This window comes from Anser anser (genome assembly GCF_964211835.1).
Source record: "Anser anser genome assembly, chromosome: 12".
Lineage (NCBI taxonomy): Eukaryota > Metazoa > Chordata > Aves > Anseriformes > Anatidae > Anser > Anser anser.
The window spans coordinates 7281666-7299885 of NC_139733.1; the positions used below are offsets into that span (position 1 = coordinate 7281666).

At 39.1% G+C, this 18220-nt stretch overlaps 1 protein-coding gene and 1 long non-coding RNA gene across 15 annotated transcripts in view; one reads left to right on the plus strand and one right to left on the minus strand.

Moving 5' to 3' along the window:
* Nucleotides 1–1015: 1015 nt before the first annotated feature.
* Nucleotides 1016–18220, minus strand: part of NOL8 (nucleolar protein 8) — a 51247-nt gene continuing 34042 nt past the window's right edge. For 9 of the 14 annotated variants that reach the window (XM_083796527.1, XM_083796513.1, XM_083796514.1 and 6 more), the window contains 3 exons: nt 13616–13731; nt 4203–4290; nt 1016–1571 (listed from right to left, as the gene is read on the minus strand). The gene's annotated coding sequence lies outside the window, so the exon portion shown is untranslated. Of the gene's footprint in view, nt 1572–4201; nt 8938–13615; nt 13732–16572; nt 16641–18220 lie in introns of those variants that run through there. The other 5 variants (XM_083796520.1, XM_083796522.1, XM_083796523.1 and 2 more) reach the window with 5 other exon arrangements.
* On the plus strand, nt 6301–12250 carry LOC310880561. Its single transcript, XR_014571759.1, has 3 exons — nt 6301–6354; nt 9238–9285; nt 9758–12250. It is a non-coding gene; the product is annotated as an uncharacterized lncRNA (long non-coding RNA).

Genomic DNA, 18220 nt, shown 5'->3' on the forward strand with positions numbered 1-18220 from the left:
ATTTCTTAGCTTTTGTGTTCTTTTCAAGACAAAAACTGATGGCTAACAAAATTCATATCTGACCTAATTTCCTTTTGCTGGAACAGAAGATTCTTTTTCAACATGCAGAAATGTGTGTGTGTGTGTATATATATAAAACACGTATCAGGAAAACTTATACACAATTTTGTAAAGACTCGGCATTTTCACATCACTCTACAGGTGACATTTTCAAAGAAAAGGAGACAATTTTCTTTTAATACCCAATATAGCATCTTGGTTATTTATTGAGATACTCCTGCGAATTTCCTATCTTTGTTTCCACAAACATACCAAAATAAATACAAACTACACCAGTATTAATTTACAGGCGAAATGGTTATGCTACTTTGCCAGATTTACTGATTCCTACCCTTCTTTAAATCAGCTCCTTCTTCTTTCCCCTTGTTGTTCCCTACCACTTTCAATGTGCATATAGTTACGCTAGTGTGCATGAGATGATTATATGGTATTCAACATTCCTATAGAGCCTCTGAAAACATGTTTTCTTACTTAGGCTCCATATCTACAGTAAAAATTAAATATACAGAAGTTTTAGTATAAAAAACAAACAAACAAACAAACACTAAGTGGATAATCATGAAACAAGGAAAAAAAAGGAAAGAATTGCAAACCACACCTTAGACTCAACAGTCATCCAAACTTAAAGAACGTCACTTCAAGGAGATCTTTTTAGTCCTTCAAAGGCTATAAGAATAGGATTAAACAGAATAATGTTCTCAACTCAGCTAAGAACATCATGTTTAAGAAACTAAGATACACCTTCAGGAAACTGGGAAAGAAGTCCAGCACCTAGACACAAGTCCTTCTATGATTTAGAGATTTATAAATATTTCACATTTCTGAAGAGGAATAGAATACTACGAATTGTGGTGCTTCTTTGGTGATAAAATTCATGATGTGTTTCACCATAAGCACGCTTCTAAGAAATTCTAGCTCTTGAAAGAAGCAAAGACATGGCAGTACCCATCCTGTCACACACTGTAGACTTTGATGCTTTACTTCTTTTGTACAGACAGTCATACATTGTTATAAGGTAATGAAGACTTTTGTGGCTTGCAGAAAATTAAATACAAAGGGTAGGTTTTGGGGAATCATCCTTGACACTGTTTCTCTTACAGAAGAATCTGTGGTTTCAAAGGATTGCACATAATTCAGATAGTTCCATGTAAACCTGCACACAGCCTTGCATCCTGGGAAGCAAACTGAGAGCTCGATGTAAAGGCCTTTACAAAACTGATGTTTTACTTAATCCATCGTGTACAAATAATTTGTTAAATGTGAACCCAGATTTTTATCATTTACAGTCTGATTTACTACAGCCTTTGTTATGCAAATACATGCAATACAACCATTCTATTCATTTATAATGGTGCAATGAAGCCATGCCTCATCATCTGTAGAAATTAAAAGAACAGATAAGAGTAACATCTCTTAGAGATGATAAGATTGAAGCTACCTTACTTGTCTACTTTTTCACTTGTGGTCATACTGGTGCTACATCATATCCAGCTACAAGACGTTACTTTTTCCTGTGAAACAAGAAAAGTAAAATATCACACAAAGAGAAACTTTCTTCTAAAGCGCAACACATACTTTTGCATTTCTTATTATCTTTAATATTAACAAACCCTTTATAATGAAATTTTGTAGTGAAAAATACTGAACGTTTTAGGCAATTCAGAACAATGCCACTGTTTTGGAATAAAAACTTCTTTTATGTTATTATTCCATTTTTACCCGTTGTCCTAGTGTTACTTCAGGAAAAGAAACCCACAAACTAGAAGCAACAGATTTAAACTGAAATAAATAAATAAACAAGCTGTGAAACAGCATTACTCCCAGCCAGTTGCATGTCTTTTCCAGAAGATGAATACTTTAATAGGAACAATTTAACCAAAAGTTGATTAAAAAATAATTAAAATTCCAAGCTCCAGAACAGTCCTTTTAAACATAAGCCAGTAACTTCTGCCAAGATAGGAGAGGAAAAAAAATATACAAAAGCCTCCTCCTAGCATTCCTGAGCATCTCTCAGTCAGGTTAAGAAGCACGGTGCGTTTCAATCAGCGAAGTACTACAGAAGTGTTGTCCTTCCAGGATCCCTGTGCACTCCACTTGAGAGCTCAGTCCAGCTGCAAATTGAGTCAATGAGCCTCGTTTCAATAAGAATAGCAGGCCCCAATATATCATAGTAATATGATAATTTTGCTATTTCAGTGGTTTTTGGAAGATTCAAGTCAGTGGTAAAAACCTGGATGCTCATCCATCCTACCAAAAGTCAGTGCAGCAGTACTATCTGCTGCCAAGTTAAAGGCACAAAGTCGAGTTTTTCTCTCTGTTACTATCAGTGAGGCCTGCCTAGACCAGCATTTCCTACTTATCTTGCTCAATCCCTTTTCTCTCCGCAAATGAACTCTATCATTCAATTCCTGGCCCTTACTAGCCCAAAAAGCAGTACCATGCTGACAAAGCTGTGCTACTTCCAAACCTAGAGCTGCTTCCATGCCCTTTCTGAATACCTCTTGTGCCACTGCTACAGTAACATGGGAAATGTTGCAGAGAAGATTCTTCAGCTCCTGTGTTTATGTAATTTTTTTCCACGGGATACTCAATACAGACATGGACGGAGCAGGGGAGAGGTCATGTCTACAACGAATGCAAACTTCTCTATGTGCTAATGGAACAGTATCTGCATAATACAGAAACTACAAAAAAGTTTTTGGGAAATACACAACGCTCTCTCTAAATGCTCTTCCAAATGGCAACTATTTTCATTTCAGGGAACCTTCCAAGTCCGATGTGGTTCCCTGCATTTAGCAGTTCTCAGTGTATTCCACATACCTCTTCATTCTCTCACACATGTAGACCTTTAATATCCGTTGGGAAATAACCTTCACAGATCTACAATGTATTGCAACAAGTGCATGTGCTGCTTTCTGTTAGGCTTATGCAACATCTCCAAACTTCTTTTGCTAGAAAAGGTGGTGAACAGCTAGCATTTATCCGTCTCCCTAATGACCTTGTAACCTCTGGCACAACCTAAGTTGTCTCTTCCTGGACCAAATAATTTTAGCCTGATCATCTGCTTCTCACACTAGTCAACCCTGGGAATTGCACAGAATTATTGCAAGGGTTGCACCTGCTCTTGCAGACTTTCTAATCAATTCTTCTATATGACTCACTGGTATTATCTAAAAATTTACTATCTAAAAACTTAGTCTCTGCATTTTGTCTTGTAAAATTACAAGTGACTTCCACTTGAAATGTCTTGCACCTTCTTCTGGTTACAATGGAGTAATCTAAGCTGTATAAGAACATATTTGATTTGTAAATTAATTTTAACACACATCGATTGCAATGAGTTAAATGTCTCACCTTGTTAATGTAATAACTGCTAACCACATGTCTCTACAGAAAAAGCAAATAAATCTAATTTCAAAAGAAAGACAACTTAAGTTCAACATCAGGAAGGAAGGAAGAAATATCTAAAATGTTGCAATGTTTGCAAAGTGAAAAATTTCCTGTGGTTAACTGAATGTGTCAAGTTAGATTTACCAGTTTTTATGTAAGAATGTAAAAGTAAACTCATCAAATTGTAAACAAACAGCAAGCATTTGCTTCCAAATGTAAAAAAGCAAGATAAAAAATAAAATTACTACTACGCTCTAGTATTCCTTATTAATATACAATATAGACCAAAAAAAACATCCTATTTTTGAGATTTGACAAGCCTCAAGGAGGGTGACATTTCCTATTGTATTACAGTCATAACACTACAATGTCATCCCGGGGAAGAAATGCAGTACATGTCATCGTTCCAGCTAAAATTTATTATTTTAAAGAGCAAGATGAGTGAAGCTTCTTTTCCACTAGGTTTACACCTGGTGGTTGACTGAACTATTTTCAGTATTTTTATCACAATTTTGCATCATGAGTTTATCCCTTACTGATGACAGAAAAAGGACAGAAGAGAAACAGAACTAAATCTGGTGTTTTATCATGGATGAACTCCTACTGAGGTCTCCATGGAACAAACAGACTGGGGGGGGGGAAGGGGGGGTTGTCTTCTGTGAATTCTGAAAGGTTGAGATCACATTGCTTTCTTTAATACAGCATCAGTCTGTCTAATTTTCCCTTTTCTGAACATGATTGCTATGTCCTACCTTTGAGATGTCTTCATCTCTCCTGGCTCTTATAACACAGGACAGATAACAAGACACATGCAGCAACAACATGATCCTTAACAGAAGACTAGAAAAGATAAATATGTATAAATATATATACTTCTAAACATTTGAACAAATGATATTATTCTATATTTTGTATTAAAATATAGTGTTCAACTTTACAAGTACAGATAAAAAGGTGCTATCTTTCTTTTTGTGGCCTACAAGGAGTCCATAGCTTTCAAGGGAAAACTGTCAGGCTTCTACCTGTGGTATTTTAGGCACACAAATCCAGTCACAAAATCCATACAAATCCAGTCTTAAAAACCATGAGCAAACCTTTTCACTAGTGATCAGAAAAGATTCCTCGTATCTCTGTTTCCTGAAGATGAATTCCTATGTGCATATTACTCCATTTGCTTTCAAATCCTCCTTCTCCAGCTTTCCACTACCATCCCACTCCCCTTTTCTTTCACTTGTTTCTTCCCTTTCCTCCACATCTTCCTTTATCTTGTTCTTTCAGTTCCTACACACCAAAACTTTGTCTCAGTACAACCCTAAGAGATGGTGGTCATCATAACAAAAACTTGCTTCACAACCACATTTTATGGAGGTTATTATCAACTTGCTGACTTCAGCAGTAACAGGAACATGCCATTTTCAACATACACACAAAAATCTCAAGATAGTTATGACTACAAATATTAGGAGTGTGTTATTGGTCCATCCAGCTCAATACTTGATCTTCAAGAGCAACAATAGGAGAAGTTGTCCAGGGGAAAGCACACGTGTGCCTGCTTTCTGTTTACTTCCCATTATTCCCTAAACATTTACTATCATCATGCTGTTGCCGTTAGTGTGGGGATCTGTCATGAATTGTCTAATCCCTTTTTGAACCAGCTGATACAATCTGCCCTAACGCTCTCCTCCTGGGGCAAGGAAAGTAATCGGTTGTGTAACGTGCTTTCTTTTAAGTCGTTCACCTCCTAGTTTCAATTTATACCCTCCTTGTTCTACTATTTTGTGACTTCTTTACCATCCTTCAGATACTTCATACAGGAAGCATTAAAAAACAAACAATATTTTTAAAAAAATATGGAACTAGTCTAAGGCCACTATTAACAATTACTCAATTTTACACAGCTACTTAAGACAGAAAAGTTTTAGCCCTGTCTCATAGCCTAACTTTATGCAAGGCAGGTCTACACTAGTGCTACCACAGCCACACGATAACATTTTGGACCCAATTCAGCTTTGACATGAACACAGCTCTAGCAGAGCTAGTAGGAGCCGTGTCTGCACTTGTTAGGATTGAGTTTGCCCCTTCACATTTAGAGCTCTCCATCTTCTGCATTTATTCCTCCTAAAGTCTCCTGATATTTGAAGTGGATCAGGAAAAATGTGTTAACTGGGAGAGAATTTGCACAGCCTTTTTCTGCCTTGCCATTGGGTCTGTCAGTCACTACCTGTAAACTCTTGAAGGCCGTAGAAACAAACAGGAGTGCAGAGTAATGTTTTCCCAAAGAATATTAACTTCTGACGTTTGTTTTTTTCTCTTTAAAATAAATCTATATTTACATTACATTTCCAACCCATCAGTCACTACTTCGTATTTTTCATCATGTAATATTATTGCTCCCATATTCAGGAAATACAAAACCAGACAAAAGTAACAGCTTTATTACGAAGTAGTGTTACATGAAAGGAAAAAAGAGTTAGATCTCTCTATGTGACTACTTTCAGTAAAACTGCTGAGCCAATACTATGCTCTTCTTAATAGTGTCTCTAACCCAAAATCCTGTCATAAAACAGCTTCTTTAGTTATAATAACATCTATTAGGTTACCAAGCTTGTATTCGTATTAGTTTATGATAGCCAACCTACAAGATGGTGATACTAGCCACAATTACAGAAGAGATCTCCACAAATCAATTTTGCGAATACAGACAGATCATCTCTAATCCTATTGATCTTTAAACTATCGCTCTCTCCACTTTGCTTTTGTAAAGTGGCCAAAACCAAGATAAGCAAAAGGTTTCACGCATTAACATACAAGCTCTCCAAATCATACGGTAAATGCGTAACAGTTTCCATTATCTGGGGAAGGAGAGAATTTGGAACAAAAACTGTTGCAAACGCTTCTCAAATGGTAGGTCTGCATGCTACCCACTGCCGCGGGCAGACAAATAAGCTTTAGGAAGCTAATGGCAACACTTGCATGGCACAGATTTTGCTCATCTGTAAACACCAACCTCACAAAGTAAATACTTGTCCCAGAGTTGACTACATGTATCGTAGCTCAGTTTCAGGTCAGCAACAACCCTCTCTTTGCAACACAAATAGAGGACTTCTACAGCCTCTCCTTTTAGAAAACTGCTTGTAGGGGATTTGCACACGGTTCTAAGAGGTGACCTGATTTTTATGGATTGTATCAGTGTTTCCTAGCCTGCTGGATGCTATTTTGAAGAGTTTGGGGTTCTAACTTGCACTGAACTGAGAGGAGGGAAGGCGGCAGCAGCGCGGCACTAGGACCCGGCAGCCGGCTCCCCGCGGGCCGGCAGCCCCGGCCCCAGGCCCACTGACACCCTCAGGCCTTCACTGCTGGCAGAAAGAGGGAAAAAATGGGAACGAAAAGTATCACCTCTGCTAAAAGATAACTTCAACGTTACCTAGTTAAACGACAGCAAGAAACAATTCAGTTCCCATAGGGAACAACGGAAAAAAAAAAAACTGGCTTCTAATCAGAGCGGGGGGGGGGGAGGTTGGCTTTCAGCTATTTTTGAATTCAAACTTAATAAAAGCCATAGCGTAAGCTTCCTATCCTAGCCTGGCTGCCGTGGAGATCCCACCCCCAGGCCAGCTCCCAGCACCCTCTCTCTAGCAGCCTTTTTTAACCCTTTCTTTTACCCCCTTTTTTTTTTAACCCTTTCTTTTTATGTCCAGGGTGGAAACAACGAGCCACAATGAGCCAGTGCTACTCCAGCTACCTCAGGCAGAGTTAGATTGTTAAGTCATTCCAGCTTTGATTACTGATTTGACTTGTGTAAATCGTAAATTAATTGTCCGTGCTGTAAAAAGATGGATAGAGGAGACAGATTCTGCCCAGCAGCCCTGATCTTAATAAAAGCACGCTCCAAGATGTCACTCAGTGAGCTACGCAGAGATGGCACTTTCTGAGAGTCCCTTCAATACAACAGGTCCTCGAGAAGCAGGGAATCAGCATTTAACCACTGCTGACATGAACTCGCAGAACTAAGCTCGGTTACAGGAGTAGAGCACTGAGCCTGACATGGGGATGAACTGCACCAGGGTCTAGAATCTGCTGCTCTTGCTGGTACACGTGTTACAGTAAGGATTCGTACCGATACCCACTGTTTTACCTACAAAATGTAAGAAGAGCTAAGTGCTATCCACCAGTTAACACCTCTGCCTTCACATGAATATGACTGGATTTGTTAATGTTATTAGGTTTTTGAAAATACCCCCTCTCACTGCTGACTGGCACTACCGCCCTTTGGAAGGCCTTCCTTCACGGTGCTTGGCTGCTGCTGAAGCACATTACTTGCTGTTTCTCTTCCTGAAGCAACCTGCGCATTTTCCACTTGCTCATCTTCACTTTTTCCTTTTGGACTTTTCAGCCATCAGCCTGTCCAAGAAGCGTTAGGTTTCTGTAGTTTTCGTGTGTGTGTGTGACTTTGTGACAAAATGATAGCTAATGCAGTAGAGTTTTACAGTACAACTGGCTCAACAGATGCAATCTGATTTTTCTTCTGTAATGTAATGGTGAAAAGGGCAAGGCAGGACACAGACCCAGGAGGACTAGAGGGAGGAGGTTCAGCCGCTCAGACGCAACAGAGAGTTATACCTATTCAGTTATGCTTCACCTGAGCTGTTTAACTTCCCTGAAGCACTGGAAAGTCAATGTTCTCAGTTGCTCTTCTGCTTTAACTTTCTATCAACTGTTTATTTCTGAATCACACTCCTAACATGTCCTGGATTATGTCCACTTCCCATTATTCAAAATCCACAGTTCCCGTCCTTGTAGTAGCCTGGATTACTTGCTTTGAAAAGTACTTCTGGATATCAAAAACACTTGCCTAGAGAATGTATTAAAACTTAGGCCAGGCTAATGTTTGAAGAACAAGAAGTATTTTATTTCTGGTGAGAGAGTAAACAAACTAAAACCCATTTTCTGCTTGCTGCTCTGGATAGGCTTAAGGTTAATTTCCTGTTTTCTTCAGCTCTCTAAGCTTCCAACAGCTCTGAAGAGTTCTGCAGTACAGTCCATGAACACTAGAAATACCCAGTGTTTCCATACAAATGAGAAGCGAAGTCTGTGCTCAGCATATGCTGGCTGTGAAGAGATCTTTCATGCCAGTAAAACTTGCCAATCCTGAAAGTACTGGCCTTAGTCAGGCTTGCGCTGCACAATGCATTCACGTGTTTTGATCAAGAACATCACAGGGAGAAGCAACACTTGTCTAACTGCACAGTGTTTGCACAGGAACTGGTATTTTTGACATGCAGCAGAGCTTTTGCACATCTGTCACAGTTGCTGTGTCTCTTGTGTAAGCATTCAGTGCTCCCAGACATATTGAATGCAAATGCTGCACGTGTTAAACTTGCTTGGGGATGTTCATGACAGCCAACTCCCTGCAGAAGCACCAGTCTCGCTGCTCATTCACTGCACAGCTCTTTTGTGCATCCTCCCTCCTAGAAATTCTGTACAAGACTACAAAAGGACTGTGCTTAGAAAGCATCAAAATAAAGATTTTGCCATTTGAACTACAATTGGTTAGCTAATAAATTGCAACAAATTTGGCATGCATGACCATGTACTACAAGTTAGAATCCCATGTTTTCGGGTATGCTGGTCTGGACAGTAAAGTCTGGAGTATCACCTCTTATGCAGACCATGTTCAAAGACCCATAAATGGACAACTCTCTCTTATGTGTACCTTGCTTTCATACCTACTATCTATAGGAAAAGTCGCAAAAATCTCACTTGGTTGTCAATCTCTTTTCACTACAGAAGCTATATGTATGCCTGAATATGGCCCCAGGAATCCAGAACTGAATGGTACGTATTTTATAGACACATTTTAAAAAATGCGTATAAATAAGAGGCTAACCTTACTGGTATTTATCCACAGATGCTACTGTAATAGGAAACAAAGTTAATTAAAAGCATCAGTAACTACAGCTAATAGGGGAAGTAGAGTAGATAACTATAAAATGCACACAACACTTATTGAAAACTTTCACTAATAAAGAGAGGCATTTGGCTTCCAGAATTGTGGATTAATTTAGCAATCACTGAAAATAAAGTGTATTCACTACATCATGCACTACTTAGCTGTGAGTTCATTTTGATCATAAAATCAAACAAAATCCTGTTAACAGTTCCAGAAGGCACTGTACCTCACCAGTAGAGGAACAAAGGCTATTATTCCAATACTGTCAGAAACTGGAATTGCGTGAAACAATTTCTGTTACTAGCATTGTTCCAGGTGATATTTGTGATCCTTAAACACCTTCCTTAACCTCTCCAGGCCTCAGATACTTCTTCTGAAACGGGATAAGACTCATCTCTTCCCCAAGCTGGAAGCTCTGAATCATCATCTGCAAAATGCTTCGTTTCTACTGTTAGTTTTTCATGGAAGATATCCCACTGTACATATTAGCCATATTCTAATTCATACTATTCTAATGCACCTATGAAACAAGCTTGAAAAATGCACTCTGTATTGTACAGTATTGTAGAGAGAAATACAACACAGTTATTTGTAAGGGCTAAAAAAAGATGTCAAACCAGGGGAAAATAATAAAGAAATCATCTTATCTGTTACAGTAACCAGGCTGTGCATGACTCTCTATAGACTGAAGACTTGATTTACCCACCCTCAGCTTACCCCTGAGAACTATGTCTAAGGTACTTGCCCTCGCTGACCAAATGACAGACACGCAACCAGAGAGGCTTGTGTTGAACAGCCACTATAAATGCGACATGACCTTAATTAACCTTTCTATTGTAGAAGAATGTCCCAGTCCTACACCCCAAAATATGTTGGTCAAGAAAGTGGATACTAGTAAGGCTGTGAACAGTGATAGGATTAAGTATCAGATAAATTCTTTTCTAAGTTGCTTGTCTCTCACAGATCCTCCCCCCAAAAAAAAAATTCTGAGTGCTTTCTTAGGTATGTGCATTGATGTCTTTTCACGATGCAGCTAAGAAAAAAGTTATCTAGCTATTCTATAGTTTTCATACAAAAGTAGATTTGTATCCCATTACATAATTTTGTAATTGAAACAAGATATCAGAATGATTTTTCTTTTATTCCTCTGTCTAACTAACATTACAATAGAAGGTCTAGATAATATGCTCAGTAATTCTCTGTTCTTCAAACCAGTAAGCTGCTGACTTCGAGCAAAAATGTTTGAAATAAGCTTTGTCTCATTTTTTATTTGGTTATCTGCTTGGCATAAGGGACAACTTGTTTCTGATACATAAAGCCACAGTTCTGTAACAAGTGCCAAACTGAAATCTTCTGTCATACCTTCTTCACCATAAGTGGCTCATTCAACCAAGAAAGGCTTTTAAGCAGATAGTGGAGTTGCAGCCATGACTAAGTGACAATAACGAGACTACGCAGCTTAAAACCTTGATATCGTTTCTGCTTCATACCCAAGCTGACACCCCACTGAGATCCTTCCACATTTACCTCCTTTATGGTACTGCAAAAGGCACAGCTCATCGCAAATAACATTAATGAGATTTCTATTGGGACTGCAATACTCTTTTTCTATTGGGACCATTTGGACACTACTCTTTGCCTAATTATTCCTCTCCTAATTAATTCTACTGGCAGTTGCAGATCTTCAGTTACATAAACTCTCCTGTGTTTGCTCAATTAAGTGAAAAGATTCCTGTAACCTAAGATGTTAGCAGTGGGATAAAAACAGCTGCATAACCTCTACCCAATACAGAAAATATCGGAGCTCTCTAAAGAAAAGGCATACAAAAGCCCCTCAGACCTCTTTTTCCCTAATCTAAGTAGTTGCTTGTAATTTTCAAAGGTATATTGCAAACTTCTTTTCCATCTTTCAGAGCTGGTACAAGGTATCAGATAATGAGTATGAAATAGCAACATGACAAAGAAAATGAATATAACTTCACTACACTGAGTGATACCCCTATAGTCTTTAAATATGTAGAGAATAGAGGAGTTCAGCACTCTGCTGAATTGTTCCACATATAAACGTAGCTAGGGATGATAAAAAGAGTACTTGGTGTATAACTGTATTTATTTTATCTTCATGGCTTCCATTCAAACGGAGAGACAGATTAACTTATTTACCTAGCTCTTAAGAGCCTGCAGCACGGTCAATATCAGCCCCATCTCATGAAGTTGGGCCAAAATCCATATTTAGGAAGTCTACAGAAAAATGGATTTCTCCTAGCACTTACAGAAATTCCACCCTGCAAAAGGTGAAACTCACTACAACTTACTTGGACAGTTATTCTGACCATTCAAGCTTCTGTACTAACAAGACCATTTATCGTCCCAAGCATTCCACCCCAGAATGCCCGTTCCACGTAACATATTAGGCTCAGTGCATGCTTCACATTCACTTTTGGGAAACATACAAACAACATAAATGAACGTCTTAACTAACTGCATGTCAATAGTTTCCATACTTTCCAAAAAGTGTGCACACCAATCTTGTTAGGTTTGGCCCATTCTACAGCTGGCAAGGCCAGTTTGCAGAATGCTTAAAATATACCATAACAGAAGACTATTTTTTGTTTCAAAAACTGCAGTAATTTACATATAAAATTTGCCTTTCAATTCTATAATGATATGCCAGCAGGTACATACTTCAGTACTACATGCAGAATTGCTTTTATGAAATGACTATCTAAAATTTGTGGACATATTTAGAACTGGTCACTCCTTTAAACTTCATCCTGAGTTAAACAGTCGGTCTTGAGATGTGTAGCTGGGACTATCTTTCAGTTACATCATGGACTTGAGAATTCAACATATTCCTATCAAGAAGGAGCCATCATTGTGAAGTAAAACCAGAACAAATGTCTTAACAACTCCATTGCATCTCATGCAGTTCTCAAGAATGCTGTACTTTTAAAACAAACACCCTATGACATGTGTAGACTGCTCACAACCTCTCTATTGACTTTCCCTTATCACAAAGTTATTTAAATTTCCATTTGGAAGCCATCAGCTTTGAAAGAGCTGTTTGAATATTTTAATAAGGTGCTGGCTTAGAGCTCCAATTTTAATAGTCAAAAGAAAAACAGTTCATAACTACCAGCCTCAAAGGCTACATGACACGTATTACTTTAAAGAACACAAACACGGTTATTTAATGTTACAAAACTGAATTAGACTTTTCGTTCTGTGGGACCACAAAATTATTTCAATATGGATGAGCTCAATGTTTTCTGAACATTATCAGCATTACAGTTTCATTCAATGCAAAAACTTCTAGCTGTGCCAGTTAAGACTGCAACGAATACCAAATCACACCAATCAAACAAAAAGCCTCACAAGACAAAGGTTGTACTAAGTTATTTCTGAAGGACACAACCCAGTTAATACAAGACTCCTGTTTAATTGTCCAGCAATGAAACGCATTCTCTTACTTAGCATTCCTGCTTGTTCGGAATTGTACAAGCAGAACTACTCCTCAGTGGGTTAGGCATGGATTTTACTTTTTTCATCACAACATAAATAGTGCATCTTATATCCCAATTAAAGATGTGGAAGATTATACACACATAATGTACGGAGACATTTCTTTTCTCCAAATCTAATTTAATAGTTGGTATTGAGGACACCAATAAAACTTATTTGCAGAGTTCTTTTCCACCCCATTAACTTGTAGAACCACATTTTTTCTTTCAGTTCCACATATGCTGTATTCTACATGCATATATTTGATTTAAGTCTACTTGATTTGATATTGAGTTCCAGACTTTATTAAGACTTTATTAAGACTTTAAAATACCTGTATACTATATTAAAAGATTTTTTTTCCTTCTCTCTCTCCAAAACAGCTATTCCACAGCCTATATTTTTCTCTGACCACCTTAGAAGTGATCATCTTATCACGTGTTGGTTTTTTTTTTGTCCATCCTGATTCTTGAGATGGTCTGCCTGGTATACATCTAATTAAATTCTGCACTCAGCTTGATTTCAACTCTTATTTGAATTTCAAGTCAACTGCTTTTATTTAAGATGAAAGGTTCGAGGGAATAGAGGTTTATGGGTGGGGAAACACTAGTATAGTTTTCTAATTTTATCAGCTGATCAAGCAGAAAAAAGATATAATCTCTGCTTAAAAAATGTTATGTAAATTGTACAAGCAATCAGTGACGACATATGTACCTGAACGTGCTTCATTCCTTTCTGAGGCAGAAGGAGCAAAGATCTTCTCTTGTACTGTAGAACCTCAAATTACAAACTGTAGTTCAGGTACAGTTATCTCCTCCCAGTTCTCCTTTCTTAAAGGGAAAGATAGAAAACAGAAAAAAAAAATGATGATGACCAGGACAGAGACTAAAAATTTGTGGTAAGCTAAAGTCAGTTTAAACATCCAGACTTCAAAGATTCTCCTGAGTTGTATGTCTTACTGTCCCAGTTGTCAAGACAAAAATCTTTATCTTCCCAGAAATTCAATTCTTCACAAAACCTGAAAGTAAGTCCTGCTCAGTCCCATCACCTCCAGTGAACAGAGACTAATCTGTTCAAACAGGAGACAGACTCTGTCAGGGACTGTAGTGATAGGACAAGGAGTAATGGCTTTAAACTAAAAAAGCATAGATTTAGATTATGTATTAGGAATAAATTCTTTACTCTGATGGTGATGAGGCCCTGGCACAGGCTGCCCAGAGAAGCTGTGGATGCCCCATCCCTGGAAGTGTTTAAGGCCAGGCTGGATGGGGTTTTGGGCAACCTGGTCTGGTGGAAGGTGTCCCTAGCTATGGCAGGGGTTGGAATTAGATGGGCTTTAAGGTCCCTTCTAACCCAAACTATTCTAAGTGATGGTTAGAACAAGCATTGGTAAGCACATAACCTGGGTTAGACATCCACAATACACAGAATCATAGAATGGCTTGGGTTGGAAAGCACCTCAAAGATCACCTAGTTCCAAACCCCCTGCCATAGGCAGCGATGCCACCCACTAGATCAGGTTGCTCAGGGCCTCATCTAACCTGGTCCTGAACACCTCCAGGGATGGGGCATCCACAACCTCTCTGGGCAGCCTGTTCCAGTGCCTCACCACCCTCTGAGTGAAGAATTTCCTCCTAACCTCTAATCTAAACCTCCCCTCTTTTAGTTTAAAACCATTCCCCCTTGTCCTGTCAATGTCTGTTTGAGAAAACAGTTGCTCTCCATCTTCTTCATATGTCCCCTTCAAGTACTGAAAGGCTGCAATGAGGTCCCCCAGGAGCCTTCCCTTCTCCAGGCTGAACAGCCCCAGCTCTCTCAGCCTTTCTACCTAGGAGAGGTGCTCCAGCCCCTTGATCATCTTTGTGTCCCTCCCCTGGACCCGCTCTAACAGCCCCATATCCTTCTTGTGCTGGGGGCTCCAGACCTGGATGAAGTACTCCAAGTGGGGCCTCCCGAGGGCTGATCAGAGGGGGACAATCACCTCCCACCCCTGCTGGCCCCTCCTTTTGATGTAGCCCAGGATGCAGTTGCCCTTCTGGGCTGCAAGCACACACTGCTGGCTCATGCCGAGCTTTTCATCCACCAGAACCCCAAAGTCCTTCTCTGCAGGGCTGCTCTCAATGAGTTCTTCTCCCAGTCTGTACTCATGTCTGTGATTGCCCCAGCTCAGGTGCAGAACCCTGTACTTAGACTTGTTGAACCTCATTAGGTTCACATGGGCCAACTTCTCCAGCCTGTCCAGGTCCCTTTGGATGGCATCCCTTCCTTCTGGTGTATCGACTGCACCACCCAGCTTGGTGTCATCTGCAAACATGCTGAGAGTGCACTTGATCCCAATGTCTATGTCATTGATAAAGATATTAAACAGCACCAATTTGAGGACCCACTCCTGAGGTACACCACTTGTCACCGGCCTCCACTTGGACACAGAGCCACTGACCACCACTCTCTGGGTGCCACCTTCAAGCCAACTCCTTATCCACTGTATGATCCACCCATCAAATCCATCTCTCTCCAATTCGGAGACCAGGATGTCATGTGGGACCACGTCAAAGGCCTCGCAGAAGTCCAGGTAGATGACAATACATGCTTTAGCTAGGTAAAAAAAGACTGGTACTAAAAATACCGTAAAACAAGATGCAAGAATAGCCCTCATAATAAAAACTCTAAAGCAAGTGGATTTATTTTTTATTTTTTTACACAAACTTACAATGAGCTTGAAGATGACTAACCACCTGAATTTGCCATCTGCTCCTCTGCCAGGAAATTACCACCTCCGCTGTAGAGTCAGCAGACTACTTCATGTGAGCACTATCTTATCACTCAGGTGAAAATTCAGACAAGGTAGCTTGGATCACCAACTTAAACTACTAAGCTTATCTAGCTCATTTTGCTTGGAGCACCTTCTGGGTGCCTTGCAGAAGAGAACAGTTACCAACAGTGAGAGGATGAGGAGAATCTGCAAGTCAGGAGGAAGCAAACATCTCCTGACAAGTACAAGTATCTAAGGAACTTTTAATTTGAATAACACCACTGTTGCTCGACCACTCAACCATCCCAATTTTGAGGATTAAAAATAACTGAATTAAAAAAGAAGCATAAAATGTTAATTTAAGCCTGTGACAAAAAATACTTCAGCAGTCTGTTTAAAAAAAAAATAATCTGATGGGCCATAAGTGACAAAGAACTACAGCAGGTTAAAATGCTGTAATTTTTGTGTATTTCTGTTGTAAATACTTAATCTTTTTTGTAGGTAGGAAATGAAGATGGAATTCTTTAACTAAAGATAACAACAGTAACATGAAAGCAACAGTGAATTGCCTCAGAGAAATCAAGGAACTTTGCAAGCATCTACTCCTCCTGATTTTTCAGGGTTTATTGTTAAGCAGGAATTAATCTACTCCCATCAAAAAGTGCTCCCAACAGAAGCCTTTGGGTACACCTGAACACCTGTGGGTAGCTTGTGCTCTGAAACACTATACAACACAGCTGAGAGATCCAAGCTGCTCCAGTCAGGAGCCAGCTCCAATGTTACTTCACTGTCCTCTTGCACCTGGAGGCAGTCAGTACATACACAACAAACTGCCGCAGAACAGAATCAGCTCGAGAGCTGATTTAGCTTCACCTCAGGGCTGGTGCTGCTGCAGGTCATCCAGCCCCTACAAACCCACCTGGGTATGCCCATGCCGTGCAGCTCAGTGTTCCTCACGCCGGGAAGGTTTACTGGCTCAGAATTAATCTGGTACAAACACACAGCAGCTGTTATGTTAGGCCCATTGCTAAGGATTGCATCACACAGTACATGTACTGCCCAGATTCTTCCATAGGCTGGAATTTCAGCCTCACAATTACCCCTAGTCATGATCAACGAACACTATATAAATCATGAAGCAGCCTACATTCTCTTTTAAGAGCAACACGTATTTAGTAACATTGGAGGTAAAACTTCCAAAAACACAGCACTTCAATCGATTTCTATTTACATAAGCTCTCTTCTGAATAAAGAGCACTGACTTTGCACACCAGAGTACTTCCTAAATTTCATGGGGCGGAGGTGTGTGTGTTTGTTTCTTGCCATTTGCTCTCCAGCTAATAAGAAAATACACTGGTTTTTATTTTTTTTAAGCTATCTGACAAGTAAAAACATTTTCTCTTACAAGCTTTAACATGTAAAACAATTGCCATCATAATAGACTTCAGTAATCACCACAGAAAAGTACGATTTTATACACACACACTCAACTTTTAAACACTGCAATATCATAGAATTTACTGGCAACCCAAATATTACCAAAATTGTATTTCTTTGAATTACAAAGATGAGATGAGAGCAAAATAAACTGCAAAAGATCAGAATCCATACAAGAACAATTAAATGAAGGCAAGTAATCAAAATTAACTTACTATCATACCTTGGAAAGCTTAACATTACTTTTAACTTGTATGCTTCCTAATACAAATTATTCAACGTAGATTTCCAAATACTTGAAAGAAAAATAGAGATGTACCACAAAGATAGTGTGACAAAGTGAATAAAAAATTCATGGAATATATCAGTGTAGCCAGATATGTGACGTATAAGACGAAATCAAAGATGATATCCTAGTTCTCTTAGCAGTAACACACTGTTCATCTCCATAAGAAGTTGCTTCTGGCTAAGTACAACCACTGCCTTCTTACCCTGCTTGGAACAACACAAAGCAAACTGCTCTCATACACTGGCAGGGGTCCTTAAGGAAGGAAGCAGGGAAGATGCCAGAAGAACACTCAGATTTGCACAGCTCCTTCTATTTGCACAGCATACATAGAGTAGCATACATTAAAAAAAAAAAAAAGAAAGCAAAAACATTTGCAAATATCTGGAAGCTATCTATTAACTAAAACCACTTTTGCTGCTGGATTAGGAGATTGAGACTAGCTTGCTGATCATGCAGACGGATGAGCTCTATGCCTAGCACAAGCAGCATAAAAGGAGCATAAAACATACTCCCTTTTATCATCAGCAAGTCCTCAGCTTAGTTCATTTCTGTTGTTTATTTGCAACCAAAAGAAAAAGTACGAAGATGCACAGTGCAGAGGAGGATACAACTGAAGATTTACCTCGTAACCCAATTCAGCTGAAATGAGACATTTCTAGCATGTCAGATATTTAATTTTTATTTTATATTTTATGAGCAGCAAAAAAGCCAACATATCAACAAATACTGTATTTTACCATCTAGGGCTTTAGATACCATTTCAGAGGGACGATGGTTGTTTGGTCTGTTCAGAGAGCCAGATTTAGAACAATTGTTATTCCAAAGAATCCTTAAAATCATC